The sequence below is a fragment of the Papaver somniferum genome, unplaced genomic scaffold, assembly GCF_003573695.1.
Source record: "Papaver somniferum cultivar HN1 unplaced genomic scaffold, ASM357369v1 unplaced-scaffold_132, whole genome shotgun sequence".
In the NCBI taxonomy this organism is placed as follows: Eukaryota; Viridiplantae; Streptophyta; class Magnoliopsida; order Ranunculales; family Papaveraceae; genus Papaver; species Papaver somniferum.
Window position 1 is genome coordinate 22,236,640 of NW_020622381.1, and position 8,353 is coordinate 22,244,992.

The 8,353-nt window shown below is 34.8% G+C and overlaps 1 long non-coding RNA gene and 1 pseudogene across 1 annotated transcript; one reads left to right on the forward strand and one right to left on the reverse strand.

The window, feature by feature from the left end:
- Positions 1 to 591: 591 nt before the first annotated feature.
- Positions 592 to 3,757, reverse strand: LOC113332997. The gene is made up of 5 exons (XR_003351759.1): positions 3,632 to 3,757; positions 3,503 to 3,560; positions 3,189 to 3,244; positions 1,817 to 1,902; positions 592 to 840 (listed from the first exon to the last, which is right to left on the reverse strand). It is a non-coding gene; the product is annotated as an uncharacterized LOC113332997 (long non-coding RNA).
- Positions 3,758 to 4,952: 1,195 nt separating this feature from the next.
- On the forward strand, positions 4,953 to 6,483 carry LOC113332916 (annotated as a pseudogene).
- The last annotated feature ends 1,870 nt before the right edge of the window (positions 6,484 to 8,353 follow it).

Below are 8,353 nucleotides of genomic sequence, written 5' to 3' on the forward strand. Positions count from 1 at the left end.
AACGATTTTCAGAATTTTGTTCTTTGTTCAGTAGGCGGATACGAGATTGGGTTTTTTGTGGGAGAGAGAAGGAGATCGAGTGATATTACGTTAACAAGGAACCGTGTAGACACACACGCTTGGAAACAAGGAGTATTTTAGTCATTTCGCTTGTTTTAAACAAATGTGGACCTATGGTTAAACAATTAATATGGATGGACCCTACTAGAAATAATTATATGGGCCTGGGACCAAACAAGAAATTTCTCATTTTTTTTTGTAGGTAGTCCAAATATCTTTTCTAATCTATCACTTATTGACGCAACTACGCTATGGGTATTAGCACCATTCATTTTTAAGGGATACCAGTAACAGTTAGGGAAAAATACTGTTTAGTCCAAAAATCAATCCAGAGATACAATTTAGTCCAGTCCGAGTCAACTAGGTACAGATTAGTCCAAAAATATGGGAAGTACACTAATAACCCTTATTATTATTATTTAGTCCAAATATTTGCAATTTAGTCCACACTGACTCATGATGATGTCAACAATTTTGAATAATATAAAAAATAATTTATCTTTTGAACCGCTCGTCCAAAATCGACAAACTTTACATATTTGGAAAGCATTTTCCGAGAGCTACAAAAAGAGTACCCAGATGACTATATAATTTTCATTTTTAATTTTTTTAATTTACATTGGTGTGTACAATTATGTACAACGCTGCAAAGATCCAAAAAATCCAGAATCCATGATAGCCAAACTGCACCCTAATCCACATAGACAGAGAAAAATACCAACCACGCCAAACTCCAGTTGGATAACATTCAGATTTGCATAGGTAAGTTTAGCGGATAACCTGCATCGAGGACAAACCAATGAACATAAGAAATCGCAGCTTGAAAAGAAAGTGATTATCCTTTCACCAACATTCGCATAAGAAAACAAAGCAAGAAAACAATCAAAATAAAAAGTTACTCAGTTTATGGTCAGAGACACAATCCATGTGGGCATTACTACACAAACTTAATATGGCTTCGAAACATACCAGTATAATGATTCATTGCACTTTACCAAAAAAGAGATTACTAAGATGCACAACAGATCAATCATACTCACACCAAGACCTACTTTTTCATGAGAAGTATATTGGTGCATCAATATATTCATCCCTGTGACACATTCCTAAAACTGATCCTTATTTTTCATTGAAAGTACAATAGTGCACCAATGTGTACACCCCTGCAAAACATGCATAAAATCGATCATTCATATTCACACTCGGGCACAATTTTTCATGGGAATCATACAGGTGCACCAATGTGTACACCCCTGCAAAATATGCAGAAAAACGATCATTCATAACCACTCACAAACCTACTTTTACATGAGAATTACAGAGGTGCACCAATACGTACACCGCTTCAAAACATGCATAAAGCTAATCATTCACAACCCCACACAAACCTATTTTTTAATGCGAGTTACTTCCCACAGGTGCACCAATATGTACACCGTTGTAAAACAAGGGGTACGTACTTTTTCATAAGATTTACACATGTGCACCAATATGTACACCCGTGTAAAATATGCACAACACCAATCATTCATATTAACAAATAACAATCAACAAGTGTACAACTATATACACATTAGCTATCTACATGTGTACAATTATGTACACATTAAGAATCAATATGTTATTTCATTAAATGAAGGTTGTACTTATCAAATTCAACTAAGAAAGACGAAATCACACAATCATGTTATCAGTTAGGACCAATATTAAGGTAGGAATCATCAATGAAACCAAAGTATACAACTAGAACAAATACCTTGCACCGCGTTGCATCATCTTGGGATGCAAGCATAGCAACATAAGTTGGGGACTCATCTTTATCATCTTTGACCTTCACTACACCTGCAATTAGGATAAATAAAAAGGTTGAGAACTTGAGATACTAACAGCGGTATGATTTTTGTTATTTTTTCTAAATATAGGCAGTTTGCTTCTCAACATATATATCGACCCCAAAACTATTTTGTAGGCAATGCTCTGATTTGCGGCTTATAATAAATACTAACCAATGCATAGAAAATCTCAGAGGAAGAAAATCTATTACTATTACAAAATGGTAGGGGCGAACCTGATCTGTAACTTCTATTAAGTCCATTTCTGGAAAAAAAAAAAGAAGACAAATGGACGAATGAATCTACCCTTATTTATCCCAATTAATTAATACAAGCATACAATAACATGAGGTAATATATCTTCAAGAAGTCATAAAGATCGTTACGATACCCATTTCATCACGAAGGCCAAGTTTTTCATATGTAAAACTAAAAATAGTCCACGTGGAATATACAAGAAATCATATAAGTGGTGTACAAGCATATACATCTCTTATAATAAGGACAAAAAAAGTGCATTTCTATGTACACCGCATATAGATGGTGTACATGAAAATACATCTATATTGTAGAAACTGCAAGCTTACTTAGCAAGTCTATTTTGATGGCTTACCTTGTTTCCCGTGGCTAGAGAGGACACAAGATTAGTCTTTCGAAAACAAAAATGGGTTTGTGATGGTGACGGTGGATTAATAGTATGCACCAACTTGTATAGGGAAGCAAGTGGCGCTCAAAAGGTTAATGCAAGGCGTTAGAATCCTAAAAAAAAATAAACTCGGATAAAAGATCTATGGAATTTATGGAATCCCAGGACAACGTATCCGTGAGTGTTAAGTTAAAAATCCTGGAGAAGTTAGGGCATGGCTTGAAATGAAACTACTGGATCAAAGCGGAAATGGTCACTATGGTCGTCCTACAGCTCTATACAAGTTAAAAAGAGGAGGCTCAATGTACGTACGTGTTTTCCGTTCTTATGTTTATTGAATCATATCGTTCTTATGTTTAGAAACAGTAGTTACATGTGATTTGGGCATTTAAATTTCATTCAAAGCCTCGTTATCATAGGATTTTCCACTGTGTAACATCGACCCAGAAACTTGTATCGGTGTCATGTCTAGTATGGTTGGTATTGGAAAGTCTATCAAAGAAGGAGACTATATATGTTTGCACATATATTATTTGCTAAAACTGTATTCAACCAAGACAATACACTTCTTCAATAATGATGAAAAAAATAAGCCCATAAATCAATTAGAGATGGCAAAAAAATCAAGCAATAAAGTGCAGAACAAGAACCTCATGTATAAGCTTCTTCGTAATTTCCTTGTCACTGCTAGGAGAATCCTCATTTTCTACGTACAATCAACAAAATTCACATTTTCAGCAGTTCACTAATCAAAAAACAAAATTCCACCCAAATCCAGTTCGAACACTAACAAGATTGAAATCATAACAAAAGAACACAAAATTCCGAAAAGAATTAGAATTAGGTTACACATCGAAATTTCCCTCCAATTTATATAAAATCCAGATCTATAAAGTGAAAATGAAAAATACAAAATCAAAATCAAAAGGCGTATAAAAAGTATGAGAATCAGAATGAACACCACCTTGAGATACAGATAAAAGTAACGTCGCTAGTTGATTCCTCGACACCGAAGGATCTTTCTGCAATTAAACAAAAATGTCACTCAGAATCTCAATTAAAAAATCACAAAAGAAAAATCTTCAAAGAATACCGGTTGTTGATGATGATTTATAGCTTCTTCTTGCTTTTTTTTAAAATAAATCTCGTTTGATCAACTATTTCTAGATCCCTAATTCGAGATCGCCTCTCTTCTTCCCTCTCTTTCTTTCTCTTCTCTCTTTCCGATCTGATTTTTCTCTCCTCCAAAACCAACATAATATAGTTCAGGAATATTTCGGGTAATAGAAAAAATCATATTTTTATGGATCGGTGTAAAAAGGATTGACTCATCTAAGTTTTGGACTAGATTGTCCAGGTGGGGAGAATTTTGGACTAGACAGTATCAGGCCTGAAATGAGAGGATTAGACTGTCCAAAGCCCACTAACTTTGAAACTAAACGTCAATTTCTACTAACAGTTATGTTAAGGACAACTTAGTGAACGAGTGGCTCTATCCCCTTCCTGTTGTTTGATTTACAACAGATTCAATTCATTACTTCTCTGATTTTTGTTCACCATTATTTACATAAATTCCATTGTTACAGGTTCTAACATATTTTAGGATGCGAATTAGAATCGAAATGTGGCATAGCTTCATGTCAATTTCTGTAGAAATGGTGATACGTGGATAACAAGCTGCAATGCGTTGCCATTTCACAATATGCCAGACGAAACAATAGAAGAATATTTTTTTTTCTAATGAAAATAAAAATGACCTGTCTAGCGAAAAGAATACAATAAAAGGGATAAATTAGAATGTCCTAAATATAAAAATAAAACCATCTGTCTGCTGTCTGGCTGGTCATCTAATTTCGAATAACTACTTATTCGTTTTTCTACTAGTAAAAGGGAAACAATGGAGTTCTTTACAGCACCTTGCATTAGGTTTGGTCAATCATTCATCCATTCATGCCCATAAGCATGTTGTTTAAAGAATCTGAAATGGTTTGAAAGGAAACTAACAAATGAGCTGGGGAGTACAAAGCTAATAAGAGAAAACTAACCTCATAAAACGAATGAAATAGGAGTACAAAAAGTAGACCACCCACTTCTTTACTTTATAAACTAATAAATAAACCAGTCCTATCATTCCATCTGTTCCTTTACTTTAGCCTCAAAATGTTCACTACTTTTTTAGTTATTATAGGATTAAGTGAAATTAAGTGTACCAACGGTTTACTCACTCCATCCAAACAGATTCTCGAACATTGGGCGGATTGCTACTGTATAAGCATTGTATAGACTTGGTTAGATCACAGCACATTCTCTCTTCCTATCTCTTGCTGTCCCTGCAAATCTCTCGTCTCTATTTTTGTTTTGCTGAAATCTGAAAATGGGAATTATTAGGCAAGTTTTATTTGCGGTTTTGATGGTGTTCTGCAGTGCCAAATTCGGCAAAAGAGTATATTGGTGGTGATGCCCAAGGTTGGACAATGAATGTTAATTACGATTCATGGGTTAGTGGGAAGACGTTTACTGTTGGCGACAGCCTAGGTAACGTAAACCATTCAAAACAAAATGTGTCATTTTCATTCCAACAGTGACAATGAAAATTATCCATCAAAAAAGAAAAAACGAATTGCAAATGTTAAAATTCTGCTTATAGCAATATATTCTTAAAATGTCCTATGACTAGGCTCACCAGTCACCAGTTAATTCTTATATTGGCAAATCATTCTGTGGATACTTTTCGCTTTGGTTCAACTAGCATTGATATGTCTTTCACTTCCTAATTCTAACTGATAAACTTGGTTGTCAACTCTTGACAGTGTTCAACTATGGAGCAATGCACACTGTTGATGAAGTGAGTGAAACCGAATATGCTAGTTGCGCAACAGGCAACTCCATTACCTCCGACAGCAGTGGAGCCTCCACAATAAGTCTCACGACATCTGGAACGCATTACTTCATTTGTGGAGCAATGGTCACTGTGATGGTGGTATGAAACTAGCAGTCATCGTGGCTGAAACCTCTGGTGATACGTCATCATCACCATCATTAACACCAGCACCAACACCTTTGTTAGGAGCCACCACCACCCCAGCAACTACCCCTGAACTCCCTGTCCCATCCTCCAACGACACTGATATCACCCCCAACCCGACCCCATTCGAGTCCATCTCGTCTTCTAGTAACATGCCATCCACCACCGCTACTCCCTCTGCATTTGAACCTGTTTCTTCCAAAAGCACCCCCTTAAACACCATTATCAATGATCCCAACGCCCTTGAACCTACACCACCATTTTCTGAGAGCACCTCTAACGTTGACGGTGAATCATCCTCGTCAGCCAACATCGTTTCATCTCCAACCGCGGGGGCACTTTTCATTGGATTATTGACATTATTTAGGATGACTTTTCTGTAGACTTGAGAATAACTATCAAGCTAGATGCTGACATCCAGTGGGAAGATGAAGGCAGCTAGTCCTCTTCCTCTATTACTTTTTATTATCCAGTGATAATTGTGATTGTACTATTTTAGTCTTGCATGATGCTACGTGGGTTCTTGCTTCGCTTGTTTTTTGTTTCTTTGAATTAAGGTTTTTCTGAATTTAGGCAATCTAAAATTTTAAAACTCCAGTTCATGTTCTCTACATGTTCTAGTGAACATAGGGTCGGATTTGATCCAATCCTTACCTTGTGCTTTAATACATGTTGGTTTTGGTTTCAAAACCTTTTCCTTGGCGGGAGAAGAAGGTCCTCTATAATCGTTTTTAGGTCTGAAAGAATAGCATTGACGGGCGAGAATTGATGAAGATACTATAAGTTGAATGAATTTATTATAATCTTGAAAATTTTCTGTAAAGTTCTGATTTCCTAAATCGACTTTACAATGTATTTGTTGAGGTTAGCCTCTTTTCCGAATAAAATAAAAATAAAAATAAAGTTTATTAGAACATCCACTACAGTGCCAAGTATGTCCTAATCCTTACAATAGAGTTGTACTACGATGTTACATTATCTATTTTATCTTTTGTTTAAAGGAATCATTATCCTCTGAGAATTGGGTTTTTATTTTATGGATTTCATAATGTATCTGTTAAAAGTCTACACAAATAATGCGTGTGAAAATTAATTAATATCGTGTATCAAATTTGTATCAGTCGTTCCGATACATCTATACAAAAGACTATGTCTATTTTTATCGAGAATACATAATTAATTTTTGAATTTCAAATATTTTCAAGGTCACCATCATGACATTCTATTATAAACACTAGCACCGTTTAGCCGGAAATATGTGAAACATGAAATTAAATTGTTGGTAATGTATCAAATGGTAAAATTGAACACAAAATTGGTTAAAAAGACCAAAATCAACAATTCCTGGGTGAAACGGACAGTTAGGTTTTGATACTGTTTAAATGGACAAAAATGTAAAAATAGGCAGGATGTAACCAGTTTCATCGTGCCCATTTTTAAATATTTTTTCTTATTTTTAATTTACACAGGATGTATCCAGTTTCATCCTTGCTATTTTTTAAATTTAAGCTAGGATGAAACCAGTTTCATCCTTACTATTTTCTTTTTGGCCATTTCACCCAAACTATTTTTTACTCGTCCATTTAAACCGTGATTTAAAAATATTTGGACAAATGACCCATTTTTCGAAAATTGAATGGCTAGACTAGTGGAGCGAGGGATTGGACTAAGTCAAATACGCACCAAAAATATGTTTTCAAAACAAAAAGATTACACCATAAAAATGTTGTCGCCGAAATTTGGTATATTAGAAGATATCAAAATCATTCCATGCTTTGCAAAACATATATATGCAAGTTAAAATAAGGGTAGTGTAGAATCTACAGATAAATTTTAAAACCATGAGGATAATATGGTGATTTGCAACTAAGTTTGTATAAAATCAAACATCGAAAGAAACCTAAAATTAGTGCAGATAATATTTTTTCATTGCATTTATCCACGAAAGAAAATAGCTTTTCTCGTTCACCCTCCTTCACTTTGTATCAGCGAGATTTCGGATATCGTAAGGTCCATGACCGATACTTGATATATCAGAATAAAGTCGGTGGTACAACCAACATTAAATTCCTTGTACGTGTGGACATAAATGTAATTTATATATACAGTTACTTTCAAATCCTATTGTGATAAGTATATATATCATGTGTTTTTCCAACTTTATCTAGGATTATTGTATATTAGCTAGGGCGCAAGTTGGACCAGTTGACCAGACAACTTACATTGAATTACCTGGGAGACTAGTTATATTGGACATCTTAAATCCTAAGGTACATATTTGTGTTACCGTTATTGGTATTGGGTTACTATGCATACCTTATGTAAATTGAAAAGATTTAGTCACAAGCCAATAATAATAGGTCATGGTTTGGATATTTTGCAAAATATACTCAGAACCATGACACGTGATAAAATCTGCGTCGCAATAGATTTTAGGTTAGTAAATAATTTTGAATCAGTAGAAAAATTCGGTTAAGGTAGTAAATTGCGAGTCACGATGTGGATTTTGAGTCACACAATAACTTTTGAGCTCCTTCGCAGATTTTGGAGTACCGAGAAATTAAGGAATTGATTTCAGGTCACATTGAAAACTTTAGGTTATAGTTATAAAAAAAAATTTACAATGCAAGTTTCTAGTTACGAGACACATTTTATTTCACTGTAGCGCAGTTAGGCTTACAATGGAAAAGTTCGGATCACCGGCAATTTTATACTTGTATATGTCGAAAAATATACGAGGTGTCGGGTAATTTATTTTTTTGGACTTGTGAGAACGAGAGGCTAATGACG